The following is a 19,209-nucleotide window of genomic DNA, read 5'->3' as shown; positions in this document are numbered from 1 at the left end:
TGTAATGACTGATGACGGACCTGCTGGACACTGTCAGCTCAGTAGCACCGCAGACTGCTACAGTAAGCTACTATAGTAGTATGTATAAAGAAGAAAGAAAAAAAAAAACCACGGGTAGGTGGTATACAATTATGGATGGACGAGCGACTGCCGACACAGAGGTAGCTACAGCCGTGGACTACCGTACTGTGTCTGCTGCTAATATAGACTGGATGATAATGAGATGAAATTAATATATATATATATATAATATCACTAGTACTGCAGCCGGACAGGTATATATATTTATTATGTAATGACTGATGACGGACCTGCTGGACACTGTCAGCTCAGCACCGCAGACTGCTACAGTAAGCTACTATAGTAGTATGTATCAAGAAGAAAGAAAAAAAAAAAAACACGGGTAGGTGGTATACAATTATGGATGGACGAGCGACTGCCGACACAGAGGTAGCTACAGCCGTGGACTACCGTACTGTGTCTGCTGCTAATATAGACTGGATGATAATGAGATGAAATTAATATATATATATAATATCACTAGTTCTGCAGCCGGACAGGTATATATATTTATTATGTAATGACGGACCTGCTGGACACTGTCAGCTCAGCACCGCAGACTGCTACAGTAAGCTACTATAGTAGTATGTATCAAGAAGAAAGAAAAAAAAAAACCACGGGTAGGTGGTATACAATTATGGATGGACGAGCGACTGCCGACACAGAGGTAGCTACAGCCATGGACTACCGTACTGTGTCTGCTGCTAATATAGACTGGATGATAATGAGATGAAATTAATATATATATATATATATATATTAGAGATGAGCGGCTTCGGTTCCTCGGAATCCGAACCCGCCCGAACTTCAGTTTTTTTTACACGGGGCCGAGCGACTCGGATCTTCCCGCCTTGCTTGGTTAACCCGAGCGCGCCCGAACGTCATCATCCCGCTGTTGGATTCTCGCGAGGCTCGGATTCTATCGCGAGACTCGGATTCTATATAAGGAGCCGCGCGTCGCCGCCATTTTCACACGTGCATTGAGATTCATAGGGAGAGGACGTGGCTGGCGTCCTCTCCGTTTATAGAGAAGAGAGTGAGACAGTAGAGAGAGACACAGTAGTAATTTTGGGGAGCATTAGGAGGAGTACTAGTAGTTACTTGCTGAAGTGATAGATAGTGTGACTGTATTATCTGACTTGTGGGGGAGACACTGACAGTGGGGAGCAGTTAGAGTCTGAGAGCAGGACTCAGGAGTACATATAACGTACAGTGCACACTTTTGCTGCCAGAGTGCCACACTGCCATTGTGACCTCACTGACCACCAGTATAATATATATTGTGATTGTCTGCTTAGGAGTACTACTTGCAAGTTGCTGATAGTGTGACCAGTGACCTGACCACCAGTTTAATAATCACCACCAGTGAGTTTAATATATATATATATATATATATATATATATATATAATTGTATATAATATATATATAATATTGTATACCACCTACCCGTGTTTTTTTTTTTTTCTTTCTTCTTTATGCATACTACTATAGTAGCTTACTGTAGCAGTCTGCGGTGCTGCTGAGCTGACAGTGTCTAGCAAGTCCGTCATCAGTCATTACATAATAAATATATATACCTGTCCGGCTGCAGTACTAGTGATATTATATATATATATATATTGATTTCATCTCATTATCATCCAGTCTATATTAGCAGCAGACACAGTACGGTAGTCCACGGCTGTAGCTACCTCTGTGTCGGCAGTCGCTGGTCCATCCATAATTGTATACCACCTACCCGTGGTTTTTTTTTTCTTTCTTCTTTATACATACTACTATAGTAGCTTACTGTAGCAGTCTGCGGTGCTGCTGAGCTGACAGTGTCCAGCAGGTCCGTCATCAGTCATTACATAATAAATATATATACCTGTCCGGCTGAAGTACTAGTGATATTATATATATATATATTGATTTCATCTCATTATCATCCAGTCTATATTAGCAGCAGACACAGTACGGTAGTCCACGGCTGTAGCTACCTCTGTGTCGGCAGTCGCTCGTCCATCCATAATTGTATACCACCTACCCGTGTTTTTTTTTTTTTTTCTTCTTTATACATACTACTATAGTAGCTTACTGTAGCAGTCTGCGGTGCTGCTGAGCTGACAGTGTCCAGCAGGTCCGTCATCAGTCATTACATAATAAATATATATACCTGTACGGCTGCAGTACTAGTGATATTATATATATATATATTGATTTCATCTCATTATCATCCAGTCTATATTAGCAGCAGACACAGTACGGTAGTCCACGGCTGTAGCTACCTCTGTGTCGGCAGTCGCTCGTCCATCCATAATTGTATACCACCTACCCGTGGTTTTTTTTTTTCTTTCTTCTTTATACATACTACTATAGTAGCTTACTGTAGCAGTCTGCGGTGCTGCTGAGCTGACAGTGTCCAGCAGGTCCGTCATCAGTCATTACATAATAAATATATATACCTGTCCGGCTGCAGTACTAGTGATATTATATATATATATATATATATATATATTGATTTCATCTCATTATCATCCAGTCTATATTAGCAGCAGACACAGTACGGTAGTCCACGGCTGTAGCTACCTCTGTGTCGGCAGTCGCTCGTCCATCCATAATTGTATACCACCTACCCGTGGTTTTTTTTTCCTTTCTTCTTTATACATACTACTATAGTAGCTTACTGTAGCAGTCTGCGGTGCTGCTGAGCTGACAGTGTCCAGCAGGTCCGTCATCAGTCATTACATAATAAATATATATACCTGTCCGGCTGCAGTACTAGTGATATTATATATATATATATTGATTTCATCTCATTATCATCCAGTCTATATTAGCAGCAGACACAGTACGGTAGTCCACGGCTGTAGCTACCTCTGTGTCGGCAGTCGCTCGTCCATCCATAATTGTATACCACCTACCCGTGTTTTTTTTTTTTTTCTTTCTTCTTGATACATACTACTATAGTAGCTTACTGTAGCAGTCTGCGGTGCTGCTGAGCTGACAGTGTCCAGCAGGTCCGTCATCAGTCATTACATAATAAATATATATACCTGTCCGGCTGCAGTACTAGTGATATTATATATATATATATATTGATTTCATCTCATTATCATCCAGTCTATATTAGCAGCAGACACAGTACGGTAGTCCACGGCTGTAGCTACCTCTGTGTCTTTTAGTTGTGCCTATTAAAATATGGAGAACAAAAATGTTGAGGTTCCAAAATTAGGGAAAGATCAAGATCCACTTCCACCTCGTGCTGAAGCTGCTGCCACTAGTCATGGCCGAGACGATGAAATGCCAGCAACGTCGTCTGCCAAGGCCGATGCCCAATGTCATAGTACAGAGCATGTAAAATCCAAAACACCAAATATCAGTAAAAAAAGGACTCCAAAATCTAAAATAAAATTGTCGGAGGAGAAGCGTAAACTTGCCAATATGCCATTTACCACACGGAGTGGCAAGGAACGGCTGAGGCCCTGGCCTATGTTCATGGCTAGTGGTTCAGCTTCACATGAGGATGGAAGCACTCAGCCTCTCGCTAGAAAACTGAAAAGACTCAAGCTGGCAAAAGCACCGCAAAGAACTGTGCGTTCTTCGAAATCCCAAATCCACAAGGAGAGTCCAATTGTGTCGGTTGCGATGCCTGACCTTCCCAACACTGGACGTGAAGAGCATGCGCCTTCCACCATTTGCACGCCCCCTGCAAGTGCTGGAAGGAGCACCCGCAGTCCAGTTCCTGATAGTCAGATTGAAGATGTCAGTGTTGAAGTACACCAGGATGAGGAGGATATGGGTGTTGCTGGCGCTGGGGAGGAAATTGACAAGGAGGATTCTGATGGTGAGGTGGTTTGTTTAAGTCAGGCACCCGGGGAGACACCTGTTGTCCGTGGGAGGAATAGTGCCGTTGACATGCCTGGTGAAAATACCAAAAAAATCAGCTCTTCGGTGTGGAAGTATTTCACCAGAAATGCGGACAACATTTGTCAAGCCGTGTGTTGCCTTTGTCAAGCTGTAATAAGTAGGGGTAAGGACGTTAACCACCTCGGAACATCCTCCCTTATACGTCACCTGCAGCGCATTCATAATAAGTCAGTGACAAGTTCAAAAACTTTGGGCGACAGCGGAAGCAGTCCACTGACCAGTAAATCCCTTCCTCTTGTAACCAAGCTCACGCAAACCACACCACCAACTCCCTCAGTGTCAATTTCCTCCTTCCCCAGGAATGCCAATAGTCCTGCAGGCCATGTCACTGGGAATTCTGACGAGTCCTCTCCTGCCTGGGATTCCTCCGATGCATCCTTGCGTGTAACGCCTACTGCTGCTGGCGCTGCTGTTGTTGCTGCTGGGAGTCGATGGTCATCCCAGAGGGGAAGTCGTAAGCCCACTTTTACTACTTCCACCAAGCAATTGACTGTCCAACAGTCCTTTGCGAGGAAGATGAAATATCACAGCAGTCATCCTGTTGCAAAGCGGATAACTGAGGCCTTGACAACTATGTTGGTGTTAGACGTGCGTCCGGTATACGCCGTTAGTTCACAGGGAACTAGACAATTTCTTGAGGTAGTGTGCCCCCGTTACCAAATACCATCTAGGTTCCACTTCTCTAGGCAGGCGATACCGAGAATGTACACGGACGTCAGAAAAAGACTCACCAGTGTCCTAAAAAATGCAGTTGTACCCAATGTCTACTTAACCACGGACATGTGGACAAGTGGAGCAGGGCAGGGTCAGGACTATATGACTGTGACAGCCCACTGGGTAGATGTATGGACTCCCGCCGCAAGAACAGCAGCGGCAGCACCAGTAGCAGCATCTCGCAAACGCCAACTCTTTCCTAGGCAGGCTACGCTTTGTATCACCGGTTTCCAGAATACGCACACAGCTGAAAACCTCTTACGGCAACTGAGGAAGATCATCGCGGAATGGCTTACCCCAATTGGACTCTCCTGTGGATTTGTGGCATCGGACAACGCCAGCAATATTGTGTGTGCATTAAATATGGGCAAATTCCAGCACGTCCCATGTTTTGCACATACCTTGAATTTGGTGGTGCAGAATTTTTTAAAAAACGACAGGGGCGTGCAAGAGATGCTGTCGGTGGCCAGAAGAATTGCGGGACACTTTCGGCGTACAGGCACCACGTACAGAAGACTGGAGCACCACCAAAAACGCCTGAACCTGCCCTGCCATCATCTGAAGCAAGAAGTGGTAACGAGGTGGAATTCAACCCTCTATATGCTTCAGAGGTTGGAGGAGCAGCAAAAGGCCATTCAAGCCTATACAATTGAGCACGATATAGGAGGTGGAATGTACCTGTCTCAAGCGCAGTGGAGAATGATTTCAACGTTGTGCAAGGTTCTGCAACCTTTTGAACTTGCCACACGTGAAGTCAGTTCAGACACTGCCAGCCTGAGTCAGGTCATTCCCCTCATCAGGCTTTTGCAGAAGAAGCTGGAGGCATTGAAGGAGGAGCTAAAAGGGAGCGATTCCGCTAGGCATGTGGGACTTGTGGATGGAGCCCTTAATTCGCTTAACAAGGATTCACGGGTGGTCAATCTGTTGAAATCAGAGCACTACATTTTGGCCACCGTGCTCGATCCTAGATTTAAAACCTACCTTGGATCTCTCTTTCCGGCAGACACAAGTCTGCTGGGGTTCAAAGACCTGCTGGTGACAAAATTGTCAAGTCAAGCGGAACGCGACCTGTCAACATCTCCTCCTTCACATTCTACCGCAACTGGGGGTGCGAGGAAAAGGCTCAGAATTCCGAGCCCACCCGCTGGCGGTGATGCAGGGCAGTCTGGAGCGACTGCTGATGCTGACATCTGGTCCGGACTGAAGGACCAGACAATGATTACGGACATGTCGTCTACTGTCACTGCATATGATTCTGTCACCATTGAAAGAATGGTGGAGGATTATATGAGTGACCGCATCCAAGTAGGCACGTCAGACAGTCCGTACTTATACTGGCAGGAAAAAGAGGCAATTTGGAGGCCCTTGCACAAACTGGCTTTATTCTACCTAAGTTGCCCTCCCACAAGTGTGTACTCCGAAAGAGTGTTTAGTGCCGCCGCTCACCTTGTCAGCAATCGGCGTACGAGGTTACTTCCAGAAAATGTGGAGAAGATGATGTTCATTAAAATGAATTATAATCAATTCCTCCGTGGAGACATTGACCAGCAGCAATTGCCTCCACAAAGTACACAGGGAGCTGAGATGGTGGATTCCAGTGGGGACGAATTGATAATCTGTGAGGAGCGGGATGTACACGGTGATATATCGGAGGATGATGATGAGGTGGACATCTTGCCTCTGTAGAGCCAGTTTGTGCAAGGAGAGATTAATTGCTTCTTTTTCGGTGGGGGTCCAAACCAACCCGTCATTTCAGTCACAGTCGTGTGGCAGACCCTGTCACTGAAATGATGGGTTGGTTAAAGTGTGCATGTCCTGTTTATACAACATAAGGGTGGGTGGGAGGGCCCAAGGACAATTCCATCTTGCACCTCTTTTTTCTTTCATTTTTCTTTGCGTCATGTGCTGTTTGGGGAGTGTTTTTTGGAAGGGCCATCCTGCGTGACACTGCAGTGCCACTCCTAGATGGGCCAGGTGTTTGTGTCGGCCACTAGGGTCGGTTAGCTTACTCACACAGCTACCTCATTGCGCCTCTTTTTTTCTTCTTTGCGTCATGTGCTGTTTGGGGAGTGTTTTTTGGAAGGGCCATCCTGCGTGACACTGCAGTGCCACTCCTAGATGGGCCAGGTGTTTGTGTCGGCCACTAGGGTCGCTTAGCTTAGTCATCCAGCGACCTCGGTGCAAATTTTAGGACTAAAAATAATATTGTGAGGTGTGAGGTATTCAGAATAGACTGAAAATGAGTGGAAATTATGGTTTTTGAGGTTAATAATACTTTGGGATCAAAATGACCCCCAAATTCTATGATTTAAGCTATTTTTTAGGGTTTTTTGAAAAAAACACCCGAATCCAAAACACACCCGAATCCAACAAAAAAAATTCGGTGAGGTTTTGCCAAAACGCGGTCGAACCCAAAACACGGCCGCGGAACCGAACCCAAAACCAAAACACAAAACCCGAAAAATTTCAAGTGCACATCTCTAATATATATAATATCACTAGTACTGCAGCCGGACAGGTATATATATTTATTATGTAATGACTGATGACGGACCTGCTGGACACTGTCAGCTCAGCACCGCAGACTGCTACAGTAAGCTACTATAGTATGTATCAAGAAGAAAGAAAAAAAAAAAACACGGGTAGGTGGTATACAATTATATATATATACAATTATATATATATATATTAAACTGGTGGTGATTAATTAAACTGGTGGTCAGGTCACTGGTCACACTATCAGCAACTTGCAAGTAGTACTCCTAAGCAGACAATCACAATATATATACTGGTGGTCAGTGTGGTCACAATGGCAGTGTGGCACTCTGGCAGCAAAAGTGTGCACTGTACTTTAAAATATGTACTCCTGCTCTCAGACTCTAACTGCTCCCCACTGTCTCCCCCACAAGTCAGATATACAGTTACACTATCACTTCAGCAAGTAGTAGTACTCCTAAAAATGCTCCCCAAAATTACTAAATACTGTGTCTCTCTCTACTCTAGTCTCTTCTCTATAAACGGAGAGGACGCCAGCCACGTCCTCTCCCTATCAATCTCAATGCACGTGTGAAAATGGCGGCGACGCGCGGCTCCTTATATAGAATCCGAGTCTCGCGAGAATCCGACAGCGTCATGATGACGTTCGGGCGCGCTCGGGTTAACCGAGCAAGGCGGGAAGATCCGAGTCGCTCGGACCCGTGAGAAAAAAGCTGAAGTTCGGGCGGGTTCGGATTCCGAGGAACCGAACCCGCTCATCTCTAGTTGAAACGCGTTGATACAGTGTGATACGTGGCGTTCAACCAGCACTAGTCATACATTTGAATCTGTTTGACATATTGATATCCGGATTATAGGTCCGCCCATTCATTGGGACTGCATAAATTTGAATAATCCCATCCATATAATTATAACTGAATCTGACAATACTTCACTATATCGCTCTCTTTTCTATTTTTTGGGTAAAATCGTGTGAATTGGAGTGGGGAATCTTTGTCGAACTAAGAATATATTCACCAGAGCCTAACAAGTCTGAAGATTGATTATTGCCCTAGTAACCCAGGGAGCGCACCACAGCAAACTTTGATTGTATAAAGCAACTGACAGGAAGCCATCATTCAAGGCCCCTGGCGCCACAGTGATATGTATGCAGACAGCCTATTGCACACCTTATATACCCACCAAGCCAGCACATGACACGTGTAGCCCAGGAAATACGTCACGCATCATACGCTGGTTTGGTGGGTATATAAGGTGTGCGATAGGCCGTCTGCACACATATCACTCATTGCTCTGTCATGGGTAAAAGGGTCGATTTATCCGAGTTGTAAAAAGGTATGATTATCAGCTTTCAGGACAAGGAAGGCAGTATTTCTGATACAGCGCAGTTTGTGAATTGTTAGTGTGTTGCTGTGGTGATGGTGTATCGTGACTGGACAAATGGCACCATTGTGAATAACCGACATGGAAACTGCCGAGCACCACATGCCTTTGATGTGAGAGGTGAACGTCGGCTACAAAGGTGCGTGAGGGAAAACCGACACTCTAAAGTGGAGCATCTCACCGTCACAATGAACCTGGGGCTAGCAGATGTGTGTCTAATACGACAGTTGAGCCCGTCTAGCTGCTGTCCGTGCTGCACACGGCGGTTACTCTGGCTATTAGCTGCTGGTCATAATAATATGACTCGACAATATATGCAGTATATATATATTATAAATTAATTTTATAGACATCGCTTCCATACTCACAGGTGGAGGTGTTTGTGAAACCTCCAAATTATTAACAAAGAAAGAGCAAAGAAAAGATTTCCGCTGACCTGTGTCTGCAAAAAAAGAAATCAGAGTCTGGAATATGCATATAATAAAGCCTAAGCATTTATTTTTCAAACATACTTGAAAGCAAAGATAAAACTTGTGATCAAACAGGAAAATAAACAACCATAAAGTGCAAGGGGAACATTTTGCAATATCTGTGACCTTCCCTCATTACCTATCATTACCTTTGGAGATGATTGATATTTATAATATTGTATAATAGACACCATGCTCCTGTGGTATATTGGAAGGCAAATCTAAATTTCATATCACAGCTTGCGGTATTTCCATCAATTAAGCAGCAACTAATTGCATGAAGCATATATCCCTGATGGCAATGACTTTGTAAACTCCTAAGGATTTGCTTTGTATACATACTATCAATACTGGCACGCAATGCAGAAATGTTTGTATATTCATTAGAGATGAGCAAGTTCGGTTCCTCGGAATCCGAACCCCCCCCCCCCCCCCCCCCCCCGAACTTCACCCATTTTACACGGTTCCGAGGCAGACTCGGATCCTCCCGCCTTGCTCGGTTAACCCAAGCGCGCCCGAACGTCATCATCCCGCGGTCGGATTCTCGCGAAATTCGGATTCCTTAGAAAGCCGCGCGTTGCCGCCATTTTTCACTCATGCATTAGAAATGATAGTGAGAGGACGTGGCTGGCGTCCTCTCAGTTTTATTCAGGTGGCTGCAAATATCTGTGCTCACTGCTTTATTGTGGGGACTGGGGACCACCAGTATTATATAGGAGGAGTACAGTGCAGAGTTTTGCTGACCAGTGACCACCAGTATACGTTCTCTGCCTGAAAAACGCTCATATCTGTGCTCAGTGTGCTGCAAATATCTGTGCTCACACTGCTTTATTGTGGGGACTGGGGACCACCAGTATTATATAGGAGGAGTACAGTCAGGGCCGGCCCGACGCATACGCGGGCTACGCAGCCGCGTTGAGCGCCGGGCCATAGGGGGCGATGCTGCAGAGAGTGAGTCACAGTGACTCACTCTCAACAGCAGCGGTGGCTAGCAAGCGGCTCGATCTGCTCCCGGCCACCACTGCCCGGCGCGCACTGACGTCTCCAGCGGCGGTGTGTATCTGAAATTCGGCGCCGGATCGTGAGCCAATCAGAGCTCGGGGACACACAGCCGCTGGAGATGGAGGGTTAGGAGAGGCGCGCGCTGCCCTCTCCTCCCCTCACAGCAGCAGTAGGTGAGCAGCACTTTTTTTTTCAGGGGGGGAGGCACTGTGGGGACATGTATCAGCACTGGGGGCATATCTGGCACTGTGGGGGCATATCTGGCACTGTGGGAGGCACTGTGGGGGCATGTATCAGCACTGGGGGCATATCTGGCGCTGTGAGGGCATATTTGGCACTGTGGGAGGCACTGTGGGGACATGTATCTGCACTGGGGGCATATCTGGCGCTGTGGGAGGCACTGTGGGGACGTGTATCAGCACTGTGGGCATATCTGGCACTGTGGGGGCATATCTGGCACTGTGGGGGGCATGTGTATCTGCACTGGGGGCATATCTGGCGCTGTGGGATGTACTGTGGGGACGTGTATCAGCACTGTGGGCATATCTGGCACTGTGGGGGCATGTGTAGCAGCAATGGGGGCATATCTGGCACTGTGGGGGCATGTGTATCTGCACTGGGGGCTTATCTGGCACTGTGGGGGCATGTGTAGCAGCACTGGGGGCATATCTGGCACTGTGGGATGTACTGTGGGGACGTGTATCAGCACTGTGGGCATATCTGGTACTGTGGGGGCATGTGTAGCAGCACTGGGGGCATATCTGGCACTGTGGGGGCATATCTGGCACTGTGGGGGGCATGTGTATCTGCACTGGGGGCATATCTGGCACTGTGGGGGCATGTGTAGCAGCACTGGGGGCATATCTGGCACTGTGGGAGGCACTGTGGGGACATGTATCAGCACTGGGGGCATATCTGGCACTGTGGGATGTACTGTGGGGACGTGTATCAGCACTGTGGGCATATCTGGCACTGTGGGGGCATGTGTAGCAGCACTGGTGGCATATCTGGCACTGTGGGCATATCTGGCACTGTGGGGGCATGTGTAGCAGCACTGGGGGCATATCTGGCACTGTGGGGGCATATCTGGCACTGTGGGGGGCATGTGTATCTGCACTGGAGGCATATCTGGCACTGTGGGGGCATGTGTAGCAGCACTGGGGGCATATCTGGCGCTGTGGGAGGCACTGTGGGGACATGTATCAGCACTGGGGGCATATCTGGCACTGTGGGATGTACTGTGGGGATGTGTATCAGCACTGTGGGCATATCTGGCACTGTGGGGGCATGTGTAGCAGCACTGGGGGCATATCTGGCACTGTGGGGGCATATCTGGCACTGTGGGAGGCACTGTGGGGGCATGTGTATCTGCACTGTGTGGGCATGTGTAGCAGCACTGGGAGCATATCTGGCGCTGTGGGAGGCACTGTGGGGGTATGTGTAGCAGCACTGGGGGCATATCTGGCGCTGTGGGAGCCATTGTGGGAGCCACTGTGGGGGTATGTGTAGCAGCACTGGGGGCATATCTGGCACTGTGGGGGCATGTGTAGCAGCACTGGGGGCATATCTGGCGCTGTGGGAGGCACTGTGGGGGCTTGTGTAGCAGCACTGGGGGCATATCTAGCACTGTGGGGGCATGTGTAGCAGCACTGAGGGCATATCTGGCGCTGTGGGAGGCACTGTGGGGGTATGTGTAGCAGCACTGGGGGCATATCTGGCGCTGTGGGAGCCACTGTGGGGGTATGTGTAGCAGCACTGGGGGCATATCTGGCACTGTGGGGGCATGTGTAGCAGCACTGGGGGTATATCTGGCGCTGTGGGAGGCACTGTTGGGGCATGTGTAGCAGCACTGGGGGCATATCTGGCACTGTAGGCATATGTGTATCTGCACTGGGGGTATATCTGGCACTGTGGGGACATGTGTATTTGGCACTGGGGACATCAGTCATCCACTATCTCAATGTCACCCTGCCTCAGTCACCCATTATCTCCCTGTCACCCGTGCCTCAGTGACCCACCATCTCCCTGTCACCCCTGCCAGACCAATAACCTATTATCTCCCTGTCACCCACTATCACCCTGTACCACGGGGAGTACAATTGTGTAGCCACACCCCTTTCTTGTAAGACCACACCCCTTTTACCCCATCAAGGGGTGCCAAAATAGATTTTTGCTTACTAAAAAAAATAAGCTTGGGCCGGCCCTGAGTACAGTGCAGAGTTTTGCTGACCAGTGACCACCAGTATTATACGTTCTCTGCCTGAAAAACGCTCCATATCTGTGCTCATTGTGCTGCATATATTTGTGCTCACACTGCTTTATTGTGGGGACTGGGGACCACCAGTATTATATAGGAGGAGTACAGTGCAGAGTTTTGCTGACCAGTGACCAGTGACCACCAGTATTATACGTTCTCTGCCTGAAAAACGCTCCATATCTGTGCTGCATTGTAGTATATAGTAGGAGTACAGTGCATAATTTTGCTGATCACCAGTATATAATATATAGCAGTACGGTACAGCAGGCCACTGCTCTACCTACTTCTGAGTCGTCAAGTATACTATCCATCCATACCTGTGGTCAGTGGCGGATCCGGGGGGGGGGGCACTCGGGCCCGTGCCCCCCCTGTCATTTGTGGCCTCCCCCCGTCCCCCCCGCGGCGTCGGCGCCGCACAGGGAGATGACGGGCGCCCGCTGAGATTGTGTTACCAGCGGACGCCCGTCTCCCTGCACGGTGGTAGCCGGAGCTCAGTACTGAGCTCCGGCTTCCGGCGCTGTCACTGCGCCGTGCGCTATGGGAGAGACGTCAGTCATGACGTCTCTCTCATAGTACTGAGGAGAGGACGCCAGCCAGGAGGAGGACTGCAGCGGCTCGGGAACGGGGCTCGGTAAGTATTATGTTTTTTTCTTCCTTAATGCAGAGGGGGCATCTCCTGGGGGAAAACTACGGGGGGACATTACTACTGGGGGGGCATCAACAAGGGGCATTACTACTGGGGGGGGGGATTACTACTGGGGGCATTATAACTGGGGGCATTATAACTGGGGGCATCACTACTGGGGGGGCAGCTACTGGGGGCATTATTACTGGGGGGCACTTACAGGGGGCATTACTACTGGGGGGTCATCTATTGGGGGCACCAAATGGGGGACATTTTTACTGGGGGCATTATTACTGAGGGGCATCTACTTGGGGCATTACTACTGGGGGGGTCATCTATTGGGGGCAGCTACTGGGGGCATTATTACTGGGGGGTATCTACTGGGGGCATTACTACTGGGGGGTCATCTATTGGGGGCAAAGTCCTAGGTGGCATTACTACTGGGGGCAAACTACTGGAGGACATTATTACTGGGGGACATCTACTGGGGGCAAACTACTGGGGGGCATCTACTGGGGGCAAGCTACTGGGGGACATTATTACTGGGGGACATCTACTGGGGGCAAACTACTGGGGGGCATCTACTGGGGGCAAGCTACTGGGGGACATTATTACTGGAGGCCAACTACAAAGGTGCTAACTACTGGGGGCATACTACAGGAGGGCATTACTACTGGCGGCTTAACTACAGGGGCATTACTACTTGGGGGCTAAACTACAGGGGCATTACTACTTGGGGGCTAAACTACAGGGGGGCCAAACTACTGGGGGCATAACTACAGGGGCCAAACTACTGGGGGCATTACTACTGGAGGCTAAACTATAAGGGGGGCATAACTACAGGGGCTAAACTACAATGGGGCAAACTACAGGGGGGCATTACTACTGGTGGCTAAACTAGTGGGGGCATTACCACTGGGAGGCTAAACTAAAGGGGGGAGGTAAACTACTGGGGTCATAACTACAGGGGCATTACCACTGGGGGCATAATGACTGGGGGCATTGCTACAGGCAACATTACTACTGGGAGCAATACGGGCATTGCATAAAGGACACCACTACTATGGGGTCTATATAAGGGGCACTACCAGTACAGTGGACATTGCATAATGAGGGCTACAACTGTGGGCATTGTATAAGAAGCGCCACCTCACATGCACCGAAGCCGCACGCAAATGTACTTGCCCCTTCCATGGTGCCCCCCCTATCATTTTCTTCTGGATCCGCCCCTGCCTGTGGTGCATTTCAGTTTTGCACAGTATATAGTAGGCCATTGCTATTGATACTGGCATATAATTCCACACATTAAAAATGATGTTCCTCAGTTTCCGTAAGAGGTTGTCAGCTGTGTGCCTCTTATGGAAAGCGGTGATACAAAGCGTAGCCTGCCTAGGAACGAGTTGGCGTTTGCGAGATGCTGCTACTGGTGCTGCCGCTGCTGTTCTTGCTGCGGGAGGCAATACATCTACCCAGTGGGCTGTCACAGTCATATAGTCCTGAGTCTGCCCTGCTCCACTTGTCCACATGTCCGTGGTTAAGTGGACATTGGGTACAACTGCATTTTTTAGGACACTGGTTACTCTTTTTCTGACGTCAGTGTACATTTTCGGTATTGCCTGCCTAGAGAAATGGAACCTAGATGGTATTTGGTACCGGGGACACAGTACCTCAAACAAGTCTCTAGTTGCCTGTGAATTAACGGTGGATACTGGAACCACGTTTCTCACCACACAGGCTGACAAGACCTGAGTTATCCATTTTGCAGCAGGATGACTGCTGTGATATTTCATCTTCCTCGCAAAGGACTGTTGGACAGTCAATTGCTTACTGGAAGTAGTACAAGTGGTCTTCCGACTTCCCCTCTGGGATGACGATCGACTCCCAGCAGCAACAACAGCAGCGCCAGCAGCAGTAGGCGTTACCCTCAAGGATGCATCGGAGGAATCCCAGGCAGGAGAGGACTCGTCAGACTTGCCAGTGACATGGCCTGCAGGACTATTGGCTTTCCTGTGTAAGGTGGAAATTGACACTAAGGGAGTTGGTGGTGTGGTTTGCAGGAGCTTGGTTACAAGAGGAAGGGATTTAGTGGTCAGTGGACTGCTTCCGCTGTCATCCAAAGTTTTTGAACTTGTCACTGACTTCTGATGAATGCGGTCCAGGTGACGTATCAGGGAGGATGTTCCTAGGTGGTTAACGTCCTTACCCCTACTTATTACAGCTTGACAAAGGCAACACACGGCTTGACACCTGTTGTCCGCATTTGTGTTGAAATAATTCCACACCGAAGAGGTGATTTTTTTTTGTATTTTGACCAGGCATGTCAATGGCCATATTCGTCCCACGGACAACAGGTGTCTCCCCGGGTGCCTGACTTAAACAAACCACCTCACCATCAGAATCCTCCTTGTCAATTTCCTCCCCAGCGCCAGCAACACCCATATCTTCATCCTGGTGTACTTCAACAGTGACATCTTCAATGTGACTATCAGGAACTGGACTGCGGGTGCTCCTTCCAGCACTTGCAGGGGGCGTGCAAATGGTGGAAGGCGCAAGCTCTTCCCGTCCAGTGTTGGGAAGGTCAGGCATCGCAACCGACACAATTGGACTCTCCTTGGGGATTTGTGATTTAGAAGAATGCACAGTTCTTTGCTGTGCTTTTGCCAGCTTAAGTCTTTTCATTTTTCTAGCGACAGGATGAGTGCTTCCATCCTCATGTGAATCTGAACTTCTAGCCATGAACATAGGCCAGGGCCTCAGCCGTTCCTTGCCACTCCATGTCGTAAATGGCATATTGGCAAGTTTACGCTTCTCATCAGACGCTTTCAATTTTGATTTTTGGGTCATTTTACTGAACTTTTGTTTTTTGGATTTTACATGCTCTCTACTATGACATTGGGCATTGGCCTTGGCAGACGACGTTGATGGCATTTCATCGTCTCGGCCATGACTAGTGGCAGCAGCTTCAGCACGAGGTGGAAGTGGATCTTGATCTTTCCCTATTTTAACCTCCACATTTTTGTTCTCCATTTTTTAATGTGTGGAATTATATGCCAGTATTAATAGCAATGGCCTACTACTATATATTCTGCGCACAACTGAAATGCACCACAGGTATGGATGGATAGTATAATTGACGACACATAGGTAGGTAGAGCAGTGGCCTTCCGTACCGTACTGCTATATATACTGGTGGTCACTGTCAGCAAACTGCAAAACTAAAATGCACCACAGGTATAGAATCTAGATGGATAGTATACTTGACGACACAGAGGTAGGTAGAGCAGTGGCCTTCCGTACCGTACTGCTATATATACTGGTGGTCACTGTCAGCAAACTGCAAAACTAAAATGCACCACAGGTATAGAATCTAGATGGATAGTATACTAGACGACACAGAGGTAGGTAGAGCAGTGGCCTTCCGTACCGTACTGCTATATATACTGGTGGTCACTGTCAGCAAACGGCAAAACTAAAATGCACCACAGGTATAGAATCTAGATGGATAGTATATTTGACGACACAGAGGTAGGTAGAGCAGTGGCCTTCCGTACCGTACTGCTATATATACTGGTGGTCACTGTCAGCAAACTGCAAAACTAAAATGCACCACAGGTATAGAATCTAGATGGATAGTATACTTGACGACACAGAGGTAGGTAGAGCAGTGGCCTTCTGTACCGTACTGCTATATATACTGGTGGTCACTGTCAGCAAACGGCAAAACTAAAATGCACCACAGGTATAGAATCTAGATGGATAGTATACTTGACGACACAGAGGTAGGTAGAGCAGTGGCCTTCCGTACCGTACTGCTATATATACTGGTGGTCACTGTCAGCAAAACTCTGCACTGTACTCCTCCTATATAATACTGCTGGTCCCCAGTCCCCACAATAAAGCAGTGTGAGCACAGATATATGCAGCACACTGAGCACAGATATGGAGTGTTTTTCAGGCAGACAACGTATACTGGTGGTCACTGGTCAGCAAAACTCTGCACTGTACTCCTCCTATATAATATACTGGTGGTCCCCAGTCCCCACAATAAAGCAGTGTGAGCACAGATATATGCAGCACACTGAGCACATATATGGAGTGTTTTTTCAGGCAGACAACGTATACTGGTGGTCACTGTCAGCAAAACTCTGCACTGTACTCCTCCTATATAATACAGCTGCTCCCCAGTCCCCACAATTAAGCAGTGTGAGCACAGATATATGCAGCACACTGAGCACAGATATGGAGTGTTTTTCAGGCAGACAACGTATACTGGTGGTCACTGTCAGCAAAACTCTGCACTGTACTCCTCCTATATAATACAGCTGCTCCCCAGTCCCCACAATTAAGCAATAAGCACAAATATTTGCATCAACATTAATAAATGGAGAGGACGCCAGCCACGTCCTCTCCCTAACATTTCCAATGCACGAGTGAAAATGGCGGCGACGCGCGGCTGCTTATATAGAATCCGAATCTCGTGAGAATCCGACAGCGGGATGATGACGTTCGGGCGCACTTGGGTTAACCGAGCCATACGAGAGAATCCGAGTATGCCTCGGACCCGTGTAAAATGGGTGAAGTTCGGGGGGGTTCGGTTTCCGAGGAACCGAACCTGCTCATCACTACAACAAATGTTCGGTAGCTGAATGCAACCTAGGAGTAAGGGGCCCTATACACTAGCCGATCCGCCGCCGAGCTGCCCGACGGCGGATACGGCCGACGAGCGACCCGGCGGCGGGGGGGCAGTGACGGGGGGAGTGAAGTTTCTTCACTCACCCCGTCACGCGGCTGCATTGAAGTGCAGGCAAATATGGACGAGATTGTCCATATTGGCCTGCATGCACAGCCGACGGGAGACCAGCGATGAACGAGCGCGGGGACGCGCATCGTTCATCGCTTAAGTCTCCACACTGAAAGATATGAACGAGTTCTCGTTCATTTATGAACGAGATCGTTCATATCTTTCAAAAAATCGGCCAGTGTGTAGGGCCGGTAAGTCTGCAGCTCCTCAGCCCTTGTGAACTACTGCTACAAGTGTGTCTGCCCTATTTAGCAGTTAATTGGCAAACTAAGTCACCTGTTGAGCAATTAATTGGAAAACACTGCAGTGACTCTTATCAGCAATTGTTTTTACACATAGCAATTTATCATTTACCATGTCTAAATCTGACACACTCACAAATAATGTACTGTTTTTTTTTAGGATTATTTTTAAATACTTTGCTGTTAACAGCATGTTTTTTGTTTTTTAACAAATATTCTCCTTCATCAAGTGTGAATAAAACAACTTATAAACTACATCAGCTAAATGCCAACATGCCATGTTTTCTACATTGTCATCTTCCTTTGTACATACCAAACAACATGAGCCACATAATGCAGCCTACGCTTAATGTTACTTACTAACACACTTATTATTGTTTTGGAACATGTGACCATTTCTAATACTATGGCATGTTGCCCCTAGTAACTGAAGTTGATTTCAAAGTTGTTGTTTATTTCTAGGCACAGTTGACTGTTGTGAAAGCAAAAACATTTCAAAATTAGAATATTCAATGTATGTAAGAATATTCAATGTTTGTTCCCTGGTTCCACAAATGTAAATATGCAATGTCAAAGTTTACTGTACACATTTGTCAAGAGTGCATAACCTTAAAATAAACACACATGCAAATTTTTTTTTTTTACTTAAGAAAATAAACAAATTCAAAAAGCCAACATGGCTAGAAATTAGCATGAAAATAAAAATTGGACATAGCAACAAACAGCTGCCAGTGGTGATTTTTACATAACAGAAGCCAGTACTGTGGTTCCCCCATCTACTGACCAAATACAATTTATAAGAAAAAATAATAAAATGTTGTGAACCCCCAGCCACAGGATACTTTTTGGAAAACTGAGGTAGATTCTGGGCACAATACACAAACCCAAACATACACAGCATGCTAGGAAGAGGAAGATGGATCAAGTGTACAGGAACTAACTCACAGGCTACAAAACAAAAAAGAATACAACAACACCCTTTCAGCATGAGGGAGTTGTCCATTCTGGCCACACAAGCCAAAAAAAAATACATAAAGGCAACATGGAAAACATGGGTGCTGGGCATCTGGAGAGACATTACTTTTTCAACCTTTGCCCCGCCTGATGTGGTTGGTCACGGCTCGGTCTGCGAAGTGACCTTCGAGTGGCATCTTCTTCCTGGGCAGGGGGAGGGGAGGGAGCAGACTCCCTGCCACTGTGGGCAAGGTGGCCAGCGATGTCCTGGAGCCCTTGCACAACAGCGCTGGT

This window comes from Pseudophryne corroboree, chromosome 10 (genome assembly GCF_028390025.1).
Source record: "Pseudophryne corroboree isolate aPseCor3 chromosome 10, aPseCor3.hap2, whole genome shotgun sequence".
Taxonomy (NCBI): Eukaryota; Metazoa; Chordata; class Amphibia; order Anura; family Myobatrachidae; genus Pseudophryne; species Pseudophryne corroboree.
This window is presented reverse-complemented; position numbering follows the sequence as displayed.